We start from the raw sequence: 10,698 nt of genomic DNA, 5'->3' as shown, positions 1-10,698 counted from the left end.
ATTAAAACACGGTGTTCATAACCGTTCCAATCAATGTGAATAATCCAAATAATTAAAAAATCACAATTAAATAATTAAAACAATTTAAAACAGAAAAATTGAAAAGTTTGAAAGTATACAATTTGATTATCAACAATCAACAACACATGTCACACAACAATTGATGTGTTGTGTGTGTGGGCAGCGACAGAGGCAATAACACACGAGCACGGCACCCGCACGAGCAGCGCGCAACACAACAGCATAGCGCTGCGTGTGTGCGAGTGGGCGAGAGGGAGAGGGGCATGCGAGGTGCGCGGCACAGCAGCAGCAGTGAGCAGCGACGAGTGCTCGGCTGCGGGTCTGCGAGGGCGAGGGAGAGATGCAGCGAGGGTGTGCGGGGGTGCGCGTGAGGCGCGGCTGGCACACAGGCAGGCACACGAGCACGAGCTCGTGCCTTGGGGCTGAAGCAAAGGGCGGACAAAAGAGGAGAGAGAGAAGAGAGAGAAAATTCAGAAATTAAGGTTGGGGATCTCATGAAGGGGAGGGGTATGTATAGGTTCTCATCCCTTCATGGGCTAGGTTTTAGGGTTTAATGTTGGGCTTGATTACGGGCTTGTTTAATATTAATTCCTTGCAAGCCTTGCTGGGTTTGATCATGGAATTTAACTGGGATTTGATTAAATTAAATTCGTTTTCAAAATACGACCCAACAAATCCCGATTAAATAAAATCGTTGAATTTATTTAATAAAAATAAGTTTTTCGTAAATAATTAATAATTAAATTAATTAAAATAAAAACACATTTAATTCTCATTAAATAAAATTAAATTCATAAAAATTCCTATAAATATATAATAAAATATATTTATAAATTCCGAAAAATACGAGGTATTACATGAACGGTCCTCTCACATAGTCATTGAAGACGTTCAACTTTGATAGATAGAGTTTTTCGAAAACGGTCACTTAGCTTTGAACTTTTGGGGATGATAAGAATTGGGCTGAATGGCCCAACATTTTGTAGGAATGGAATAAACGTGCGCTGGAATTTTCCACCGCTTGATTTTGAGCGCAGAAACTTTACATCGCTTGAATTTAAGCGCTGGAAATTTAAAGCGCAGGTCCTTTTTAAATGCGAGCAGTTTAGTGGCATTTCGCCATTTTCCTGCTGTTGCTACTCGCCATTTTCTCCCTCCTCTTGCTCGTTTTTGCTTATTTTTGCTTGGTTTTGCACGATTTCTTCACCAAAATCACTCACAAGTCGATCTAAACCGCATATATGTAAGTAATTTCAATTTTAACTTACGTTTTGGCTCGATTTTGAGTAGAAATTCGTGTATTTTTCATGCTCAAATTGAATTGGGGTTTTTGATGTTTGCCCCAATTTCTTGCAATTGTTTGCTTGTATAGGATGTTTATAACATGTATGAGTGCTTAAGCATGTTAATTTTTGCAAGTATGTTGATTTTGGGTGATTTTGTGTTTGTTCAAAATTAGCCCCCAAGGGTGCCTACGAATCGACATTGGAATGTAATGTAGGTGTTTTCCGATGCTTTGCTTGCAATTACATAGTCTATGGATGATAGGAAACGCATTATTTTGATGTTTGGATTAGTCCGATGTTGATTTCGTATGCATAAACTTTTTTCACTAATTGGGAACTCAGTAACATGTCACTTTAGAGAAAGAAATTGTTTGATGCCACTAGTTTGTTATATTGGGGATTTTAGAATGTAATTGTTTTGCATTATTGGTTTCGAGGTATGATTGCCTCATGCCTTTTCGTATCTTGCGAAATGTAGTATGTCGGACGGCAGCGGATCCTCTACTGAGGCGGATACCTCAGACTACCGTTTGGAGCCTGAGATTGCTTCTTCTCGCCTAATAAGGCGAGAGGGTACCTACCGAGCTCGACGCTCTCGGAGGATGAGGGATGCTTCTTTATCTCCTCCGTTGGAGTTCGGAGGGGGTTCTGACCCCGAGGACGGGCCCCTTTGGTTGGGCCCCATAGAGTATGATGGGGTTGACTTGCACCACGACTTGAAGCATCACGTGGTGTCCGGATTTCGTGCCGGAGAAGCTGGGACAGACACAACTTGTTGACCTTACGGCGGGTCGGTCTTCGTCGAGCGCCTGGGGAAGCTGGACAATCGGACTCGGGCGGCGGTGGAGGCGTACCCTTTGTACCCGACGGTATGCGCCTTTAGGGAGGTCGTGGGCCCTAACGTGTCTAGGAAGTTCGTGCGCCTGCTTCTGGAGTGGTGGTGGGATACCACCAACACTTTTCACTTTCCTTGGGGGGAGATGGCCATCACCCTTGAGAACTATACTGCTCTTACGGGTTTGTCCTTTACGGGTGGGCCCGTTTACATCATTAGGGAGATAGTCATGCCGTCGTAGAGGACGGTTAGAGACTGTATTGGGGCTGGCTTGGCTGCAGAGGTGGCCAAGTACAAGGGGAAGGGGATGCCTTACTCCTTGTTGGTGGAATTTTTGGCGGCGGGTCGGGTGCTTCTGCGAGGATGTATGCTCGCGTGTTTTACTTGCTGTTCTTGAGTTCGACGATTTTGTCGAATCGCTCCGAGAGGGTGGACCCTTGGCTGATCCCGTTGGTCAGCGACTTGTCTGAGTTAGGTTCGTACTGCTGGGGCGAGGCAACCTATGTGTCACGGTCCGAATGTTTTGACACTGGATCCGTGCGGCGCCCTCTTGCCTATTGGTAGCAAGGAGGCAAGCCTTGTGCGGAATGAGTGTCTTGTGGCTCGTAGGGGCACGAGTAAGCGTCTGATTCTGAATGGGCACTCTTGCCTATTGGCGACAAGAGCGAGGGTCGAGGGTCGAACGGGGCGCTTATGTGCGCACAACAGGCACAAGCGGGACCGATGACGAGAGTGTATCTGTTTTGTGAGGGACTTTGATGGGTCTTGGAAAGCTTAAATGCATGCGACAACGCAATATCTATAAAGGCTAGCAACAACACATGAATTAAGCAAAGGCAACTTCTGATGAGAGGTATTGGTTCATACCCCTCATGCATAGAGGTTTATTTTGAATTAGCTAAAACTTTCCAGTGAACACTGGAATTATAGTAACATAATAATTCTCCCTAAAGCCTAGAAAACTATTAGAAAGATCCTAGAAAGCAATAGAAAGGAGAAATACAAGTAAATGAAGGTTGGATTCTAACATCCTCCCCCACTTAAGCTGTCGATGCCCTCGTTGTAATAGCCACCCCGAAATCTTACTTTTAGCCTGATTTAATTAATTTAATTGAGCCTAGTACATAATACATGTTAATATTGCACCTAATTTATTTAGTTTTTTTTTTTTTTACTTCTCTTCTATAAACACAAGTTTAGTGGGGACTCATTAGAGGATGATCATTAAAAAAAAATTGGGGTTAGTCATTTGAGATTATATAGATATAAGTATATTATTTTCTTCATTATATTTTGTTCTTTTATGTTTAGAATGGGTAATGTAGGAGTTTTATGAAAGGGGACAAATATATTATAGGAAATAGAGTTATCATCAATTTAAGTCAACAAGGAAAAAAATATGATTTTTGGATTAGAGAATTATGCAAATTGCTCTGGATTAAGTAATAACCAAGGGGCAAGCTTGGGATTTAACTAAGTTAGTCACCCCACCAACTATCCCAAAATAAAATCATATGACCAAGGGTCATTCCACTACTCTCTTCCTCTCATTCCCGTACAACCCTCAAGAAACAAAAAAAAATGAAGAACACCATTCTCTAATAGTGTACTCCTCCTCTGCTCTCTAATTTTTCTTCCATTTTTCTTCACCCAATTTAACATGCAATTTAATATTTATATTCTCTGATGTTTATACTAGGGTTAGGAAGCAAGAAAATCGGAAAAGAAGTGCTAGAGCAGCCCCGAATTGGTGAAGAATCTAAACATGAGAAGTCAGATTTTTTTGGGTTTATTTTTGGGTTTTTATTGGATTTTTATTGAAGGAATGAAATGGTATTAACTTGAACATTTTTGGGTAATGATAGGGCCATCAAATTGAAGTATAGGAGAAGATCTATTGAAGTCAACTAGGGATTAAGGTACACAAGAGGTACTACTAATGTTTTCATGTTTTAATTGGTGTGAGATCATGAGATGAGTAATTTTTTGTTACATGCATGTGTGATTTGATGACTTAAACTATGTTTTTCTCAAGTTTGTTGAACAATCTATTGGCGATTTGAATTTATGGAATGAGTTATGATGTTGTAATGAGATTTATGGAGTTGTTGATTGTTGGGTAGATTGTTAAATGTTTTAATTCGTTTTTTTAGTTCTAATTCCAATCCTGTAACTTGCTGGACCAGTTCTTTTAAATCGCAATTTACTCAATTTCTGAGCGGTTTTAGCCAAAATGCTATTTCACAAAAGTTGTTCAGATTGAAATTTTCTTGAGGATAGGCTTAATAAATTCATGATTTGGATTTAATATGAAGAAGTTATGTCTCAAAAGCGTTTTTGTTCATACATTTTATTTTGTTTCCCAAAACTAACTTTTAAAAATTGATTATTAATTAAGCTACTGATTTCCATGTTTGGAAATGAAACCAACCAGGTTTTATTCTATTTACTAGAAAAAATAAAAGTAATTTGACCTAAGGTTTTAAAATAAATATTTACTTATCTACTTTTGAATCTTCTATATAATATACTAAAAGAGAGGAAATCAATGTGGTGATGACAAATGTCACTCATTGATTCTCTTCTCTTTTAATTAAAAAAATTTAATTAAAATTATGGGTGAAAATTACTTTGCTTTATTTAAGGAAAAGTATGCATACAAAATATTATCGGTTTCATTATAAATCTTCAAGATTATGCTGATAATAAGCATTCTAAAAATATTACGTAAAAGTATAAATTACCCAGATTTCAATTTTTACCAAGATTTTTCTACACCACTTCCGTGAACTCATACTGGTAATAAAGTATTTTTTTTATAACATCAGATATGTGAATGAAAATGAAAATACAGACGGAAATGATTAATTGATTCCTCACATAACTAATGTTAAGCATTTTCATTCGTAGAATGTTCCTTGATAATAAATGTTTATGTCAAATTTCGTCTAGGGGTGACTTTCGGCTAGGGTCGACACTAACTAAGAAATAAACGAATAAAGCAAGTAAAAGAGACACGACACAGAGAAGTGTTGACGCGGAAAACCCAGGAATAAGGTAAAAAACCGCGGATAGCTATGAGGCTATCAATCCACTAAGTATCTTCTGTAATTTTTGTGAACGTTTATCCCTAATCAAAATAACTAATACAAGGAATTCCTTTCAAGTACGAATGTAAATAATGCTTGAGTATTGAGAGCTTTTATTAACTTGTGTCCTCTGATACATTGCCGATGAGCTTTTATACGTAGAGAACCCTGGCTTCGTTGGTTAGAAGAATCCCTACAAGATAGGGATTTTCTACTGATCGTTGCCCATGATCTTTTCCAGTCTCCAACAACTTCCGTGCTTCTTGGTGATTTCCTGGACTCCTTCTACTTATGTGACGGCGCATCCTATCTTTGGGCTTTGGGCTAAAATCTTGACCTATCTTCGCTTATCCTCCTGTCGATCGTCGTTACTCCTTTGTCGCTAGTACTTCGTCGCTAGTCTTGTGTCGCCTGAACCTTGTCGTCTGTCGTCACACTCGACACGTTCGCTTGGCACGATGCTACCTGCGACACAACAATACCTGGAAGACACGACATGATCAAACGTCAAAGTAGTTATGTCGTGAGTCCAAAAAGTGGGATAACAGTTTGCCCCCAATTGTGAGTTTGCGGAGTCGCATAGAGCAAAAGAAGCAATTTAAATTCAAAAAATAAACTGACTGCAACCACCTCGATCGTGGGAAACCGCTGCGGAATCTAAAGGCAATAAATAGAAGTTAGAGACATGCAATAAATTTCCATAAGAATTTTCAAAAGAAACTTTTCAGATCAAGAGCATAAGAGAGAGAAAAATGGAGAGGAATCGTTTCCTTTGCTTCGAGTTAGCCGAACCCAGGTAAATTCCGATTACTTTCTTTGATTTTCTTGTAGAAATTAATAGAACGATGGTCAAAGCAAAGTCAGTTGCGGTTAAGGATAAGGGAGATGCTGGGGTTAGTCGGGTTAAATCGCTCAACCCGATCTACTCTACTGTTGAAGATCCGATGGCTTTCATCACTCTTGCCGGTCTGCCGTCGTCAGCCGAAGTAAGAATTCCCGGCCAGGAAGACGAGGCCTTGAATTGCCCAAAAGGCTATGTAGTTATGTACGAGTACCCGTTTACACTGGGGTTTTTGTTTCCTTTTACGCCTTTAGCTAGGTCTTTTGTCGAGGTGTTCCATTTGAGTCCAGATCAATTGATGCCTCAGATCTGGCATATTTTCACTATGGTGCATAAGGTTACTTCGGGTTGGCGAGTTCCGTTTGATTTGGCCGATCTGATGCAAACTTATGATTTATCGTTGAAGGATTGTAGTCGCTATACTTTGGTGACAAAGAAAGGGAAAAAGAACTTGGGTATTGGGTTGGCTGTGAATGATAGAGGCTGGCAGAGTCATTTTGTTTATGTTAACAAGGCGTCTTTGGGAGAAGTAGGGAATTTCTTAGTTGAAGGGTGGACGACGGAAGGTAATTTATGTTTTCTTATTCTCGACTCCTGATATTTTACTGAACGCTGTCTTACTTGGCCTCGTTTTGCAGTTGTCGACACATCGTTGGCTGGTTTGAACTCGGATTCTCACGACAAGTATTTAAGGTTTTTGGGTTGCTCTGTCGAGGATAGGTCGTTTAGTCGTGACGGAGGTCGCTTGGAAAGTCAGGAGGGGAGTCAGGCTGGTGACGTTGACGAGGAAGGGGCTAAAGAAGAGACAGTTTGTTTAGTTAGTCGCCGAAGGAAGTTGCATTTATTTGAGGAGGTAGTCGCGAATTCGTCGTCTGTGGAGGAGGAAGAGGGTGACATGGCTGACACTTCAGGTATTTTGTTTGTTTTATTTTTTGGTATATGTTTTTGGGATAGGTTCCTAATGGTTTCATCTTTTGTTTGTCGAAGAACATACGCTTTCGTCCAAGCCGGTGGCGAGGATGTCGCAAAGAGAGATGATGGAGCGGGCGAGGAAACGGTTGAGGTCGAACAGTGCTGCTGGTGGGCAAGGTTCGTCGGCTGCGTCTGGTAGCCAGGCGATGCCTCTTGTGCCTCGTTATTCTCAGATAGGTGCGTCGCCTGAGACGCCTGTTGTCATAGGGGGTGAAGGTTTTCATCCTCTTGCGTCTTCGTCGCCTCCGAAGCCGTTTAAGGTGTCGTCGACTGCTGTCGCCGCTACTAGGTCTTCTGCTACGTCGGCCAAGAAGTGTCCTGCTGACAAGAGCTCTGTTGAGGATATGGTTGTCACTCTGCCCCCGAACTTCTTGGGTGATGGCGACGGTGACGTCGTCTGGCCGTGTGCGGATCGATTGATTTTGCCTTCGACGTATCAGCGCTATCACGAGGTCGTGCCTCTCTCTGTCGCGTCGGACGCTGCTGAACTTAGTGTGCGGGTAAGTTTGTTTGCTTTGGGTCGTCGTGTGTTATTTTATTTAGTTCATGATATGTGTACGTTGGTCGTGTTTCATTTGTTGCCTTGTGACATGTTTCTTTTTGCAGGCGTCTCAGGCTGCCCTGGCCGTGCATAGGCAGTGTTCTCTGCTGTGCGACGAGCTTACCAACTCCGTGAATCAGGCGGCGGTGGCGAAGAAGGCGGCGGCTTCTTGGGAAGCTAAGTGGAAGGCTTCCGAGAAGAAGTCGACCGACCTCGCTATGGTCGTCAAGTCAAAGAATGAGCAGCTGAAGGGCAAGGACGCGCAGATTGCTGATGCGGCGAAGGAGTTAGAGAAAGTAAAGGGGGAATTGGCCTCAACTGTGGAGGAGATGGAAGGGCTGAGGAGCTTATATGATGCTTTGCAAGAGGAGTTCAAGGATTGCGAGGCGTTGGCCGTGTGGAGGACGAGAGCACAGATGATGTTCTCATGCTTAAAGGGGGAAACCAGTGTTTGGCCATGCCAAAAGGAAGTTGATGACTACTTGGCCAACGGTGGTACCCTCGATGAGCTGTCGGTGCCGATGGTGGATGTGGACGAGCTGGCGATGGAGGCTGACACTGCTGGTACAAGAGTAGCCGACGTCGATGTCACTCCTCTGTTTGAGGACGTTCCTTCTGCAGATCAAGGGAGGGAGGTTCTTATGGACCAATGCGAGGGGGATGTTCTCGTCGTCGCTCCTCAAGAGGTGGTTTTGGCAGATGCGACGGTCATGGCTGACGTCGTCGTGCCCCCAATTCAGGAGAAAGAGATTTCGGTTCCCGCCCAAGAAGGACAAGTGTAATGGCTGGTTGGTTTGGACCTTTTGTGTAATAGTTAGTAGTTTGGATATTTTCGTTCTATTTTCGTAATTTGGATGTTTTTACTCGTCGTCGATGGCGGCGGCGAGGTGTCTGGATAATTTGTGTGTTTGTGTTATGGTTTGTATTTTGAAGGTCGTGGCCTCAGGGGTCGCGCAGTTTGCGGTTTGTTATGACAAGTGTGTTTCTTTCTTAATCGTGCGTTCCTTGTGAGTTTTTCATTGTGTCTCGAAGTTTTTGTCGCGCGTAGTGTAGCAGGTGTTTTACAAAGAATAGATGTTGAAACGATAGAACTATGTGTGTGTAAAATAGTACCTGCGTCGCTTGATCATTCGTTGTTTCTTAGGATCTGCTTTGTGTCGTACGTCGTCGATTCTAGCTACCATTCGTTATGCGTCGTGCATTCTGCAAAAGGAAACATGGGTTGCTAGGAGGATTGGTCGTTGGGGGTGCTAACGGCCCTCCGATGCTTAAGTCAGTAATGGTTCTAAACGAAAATAAAGCGATAAAAAATAAAGCAAAAGGTAGAAACGTTGGTACGACAACTGATAAAACTGGCCACGACGAGTGTTCAAAAATGATAAAGTTTAAGGTGTGTAGCGTTCCAGCTTCGAGGGACCGACTTGCCATCTTTGGTGACGAGTCTGTACGCCCCCTTTCCAACGATTCTGTCGATCAAGTACGGTCCTTCCCAAGCTGGCGCGAGTTTACCTGCGTTCAGTTCCTTCGGGTTTTGAAATACTTTGCGCAGCACCCAGCCGCCTTCCTTAAACATTTTTACTTTGACGTTCTTGTTGAAGCATTTCGCCACGATCTGTTGTTGCGACGCCATCCTTATCAATGCTGCTTCCCTGAAGTCTTCTGTGTTGTCGAGGTTTTCACTAAGTTTCACGTCGTTTTTCTCTGGTGTCATGAGTCCATACCGTGCACTAGGCAATGTCACTTCAGGGGGTAGCACTGCCTCGCACCCGTAAACGAGTGAGAAGGGAGTCTGTCTCGTCGCCGTCCTAGGCGTCGTCCTATTGGCCCATAGGATGGATGGCAGCTCTTTTGCCCATCGTCCCTTCTTGTCGTCCAGTCGCTTTTTTAACGATGCGATGATTGTTTTGTTGCTGGATTCTGCTTGTCTGTTAGCTTGGGGGTATCTTGGCGTCGACGTCTTTAACTCGATGTTCCATGTCTTGCAGAAAGCCCTGGTCTTGTCGCTGATGAATTGTGATCCATTGTCGCATATGATTTCTGATGGTATTCCGAACCTGCATATTATGTTAGTCCATATAAACGAGCATACTTCTTTGTCCCTCACTTGTTGGAATGCGCCTGCTTCTATCCACTTAGAAAAGTAATATGTTAGAGCTAGCATGAAGACCTTCTGCCTTGGGGCGACGGGAAATTTTCCGACAATGTCCATTCCCCATTTCATGAAAGGCCATGGAGTCAAAGTGGGGTGTAAGAATTCAGACGGTTTATGTGTCATACCTGCGTGTCGTTGGCACTTGTCGCACTTAGTTACGTACCTCATGGCGTCTTTAAGCATTGCTGGGCAATAGTACCCGTTCCTTTTGATTCTGGTCGATAAGCTTCGCCCTCCTTCGTTTCCTCCGCATTCTCCTTCATGGTATTGTTTCATTAATCCTTCCCACTCGGTTTTTTCTGCGCATCGCATCAACATTCCGTTTGCCGATCGCTTAAATAACACGTCCTGCAAAATAACATATCGTGAAGCTTTGAAAAGTATATTTCTGGCTTCGAGCTTGTCGTCGGGTAGGGTTTCGTGTGTTAGGTAATCAAGAATGGGTTTGGTCCAGCTATCCGTGTTTGTGGTTGACATGACGAGGCTAACATTATGGGGTATGTCTTTTTCGATGGCGGGGGACAGTAGGTGCACTAGTGGTATGGTTGAGAATGGTGATTTTCTGAGTGCGGATCCTAGGTTAGCGAGGGCGTCGTCTTGTGTGTTTAGGTCTCGTGGTACTTGTTTGATGGAGAAGGGTTTAAATTTGGAGGTTAACTTTTTTGCTTTCTCGAGATATAAGGTCATTTTCAGGTCTTTGGCTTCGTAGTCGCCGTTGATTTGGTTGACGATTAGTTGTGAGTCGCTGAAGATGTTGAGTCCGCTTGCTCCCAACTCCCCAACTAACGTCATCCCGACGATTAGTGCCTCGTATTCTGCTTCGTTATTTGTCGCTTTGAAGTCGCAGCATATTGCTTGTGCTATCATGTCCCCTTGTGGTGATTTCAGCACGACGCCTAGACCTGCACCACAAAAGTTAGACGAGCCGTCGACGAAGAGTGTCCATGTTTCCTCTATGTTG

The 10,698-nt window shown here is 43.1% G+C and overlaps 1 long non-coding RNA gene across 1 annotated transcript; it reads left to right on the top strand.

The window, feature by feature from the left end:
- The first annotated feature begins 3,643 nt into the window (after positions 1 to 3,643).
- LOC110786714 (uncharacterized) lies at positions 3,644 to 4,336 on the top strand. Its single transcript, XR_002532921.2, has 3 exons — positions 3,644 to 3,748; positions 3,842 to 3,914; positions 4,008 to 4,336. It is a non-coding gene; the product is annotated as an uncharacterized lncRNA (long non-coding RNA).
- Positions 4,337 to 10,698: the final 6,362 nt, after the last annotated feature.

Source organism: Spinacia oleracea, chromosome 3, assembly GCF_020520425.1.
Source record: "Spinacia oleracea cultivar Varoflay chromosome 3, BTI_SOV_V1, whole genome shotgun sequence".
Taxonomy (NCBI): domain Eukaryota; kingdom Viridiplantae; phylum Streptophyta; class Magnoliopsida; order Caryophyllales; family Amaranthaceae; genus Spinacia; species Spinacia oleracea.
This window is presented reverse-complemented; position numbering and strand designations above follow the sequence as displayed.